This window comes from Crocuta crocuta, unplaced genomic scaffold (genome assembly GCF_008692635.1).
Source record: "Crocuta crocuta isolate KB4526 unplaced genomic scaffold, BGI_CrCroc_1.0 scaffold779, whole genome shotgun sequence".
NCBI lineage: Eukaryota > Metazoa > Chordata > Mammalia > Carnivora > Hyaenidae > Crocuta > Crocuta crocuta.
In genome coordinates, this window is record NW_027531185.1 from 885,189 (window position 1) to 887,197 (window position 2,009).

The window sequence follows — 2,009 nt, forward strand, 5'->3', positions numbered from 1 at the left end:
GGGGGGGGAGGAGAAGAGGGGAGGGAAGAGAAGGGAAAAGAAAAAAACGTTTAAAGACAAGACTTTTCCTTTGATCCACAACTCCCTCCAACTATGACACCATTTCTATGCTTTCTTTCACAAGGAAATTTCTCAAAAGTTATCTATATATATTCAGTCTCTGCTTCCTCATCTTTCATTCATCTGTCACCCCCTGCGTTCTAGCTTCTACCCTCACCCCTCCACTAAAATCACCATTGTCAAGGTCACCAACAACTGCCAGATTGCCAAATTCAGCAGACACTTCTAAGAGCTGATACCATGAGAAGCCAGTGTAGTGGTTACGACAGGTTTTCTGGAGCCAGCCTGCCAAAGTTTGAACCTCAGATCTACCACTAACCATCTGTGCGACTGTGACCTTGAGAAAGATACTTAACCTCTCTGGGACTCAATTTCCTAATCTGTAAAGTAGAGGTAATACATGTCACGTACATTCATACAGTGCTTGACACACACAGGCGCTCCATACTGGTGGCTTCTATCTGACTTGACTTCTCGGCAGACTTCACCAGTGTCAATCAACTTCCTCCTGTAAAATGTGTCTTCTCTCAGCCCTGTAACCATACACTCTCCTGGTTTTCTCTACCACCCCAGTGGTCCCTCTGCTTACTCCTTCTCTATCTAACCTGTAAGTACTGAAATTCCTGAGACACATTCTGGGCTCTCTCTTCTCCTCTTTTCACTCTCTCCCTAGGTGACTGCATCCATTCCCATGACTTCAAGTGCCATTCATATGCTTGTGACTCTGAAATGTGCACGTCTAACCCAATGTCTTTGATCTCCAGCCTCATTTAACCAACTACCTACTTGGTATCTTCACCTGAATGCTTAAAGAAAAACCCAAATTCAACATCCAAAGGAAAAATCTGAATTCACCATGCAACGGGTTCCTCCCCCAGTCTTTCCATCTCAGTAAGTGGCACCATTTACTAGTTGCTCAGGCCCAAACCCCAGGAGTTAGCTTTGATTCTTTCCTTTCCCTTACACCCCACATTCAATCTATCAATAGGTTCTGTTCTACCCAGAGCATATCTTGTCCATTCATGTCTCTGCACCTGCCCCACCATCACCATCACCATCTTCTCTCTCATGGACCACAGCACAGACCTCTTCTCCACCATCCTGCTTCTTCTCTCACCCTTCTGCCATCTGGTCTCCTCACAATGGCCAGAGTAATTGTTTTATGAAATGTATATCAGACTATGTCGCTCCCTAAATGAAAACCTTGCAGTGGTTTTGGACTGTGCTTAGACTAAAATCCAAACTTCTTACTTTGGCTTACAATGCCCCTGATGATGTGGCCCCTGCCTTCCTTTCTGATCACATCTTGTCCCACTGGCCTCCTTATTCTCCCCAGTTCACAAGCATATAAATGGCACTGGCATCCTTTCTACTTCTTAGTACACTTGAGTTCTTTCTGGCCTCAGAATCTTTGCAGTTGTTGTTCCCTCTGCTTGGAAACTTTACTCAGTGGCTCTTCACATTGCTGGCTCTTTTTCAGCCTTCAGGCCTTAGCCTAAACAGTGCCTCCTTCAAAAGGCCTTCCTTGAACACCACATGTAAAATTGGTCCCCCCTGTTGTTTTTGATCACGGGCCATCTAAATACTCCCTTAATTTCTCTTTATGTATTTATCTGCTTCTTCACTGTTTCCCTCGCTGGAATGTAAATGTCATGAGGGCAGACACCTTGACTGTCTTGTTTACCAGGTATCCCCCAGAATCTGACACAGTGACTGTCACAAAGAAGTCAATAGTTTCTGAATGAATGGAGAAAGTAAGCAAAACAGAAAGTGGGGCTGGAAAGAAGGGGACAAACTGGAGAGATATCGAGGAAGTAGACATGATAAGACTTGGTGATGGGTTGAATATGGGGGAAGAAGAAATAAGGCAGGGATGATTCACAGGTTTCTGGCTTTATTAACTGAGTGGATAGTTAGTTGTGCCATTTATGAAACTGAACAATATGGGA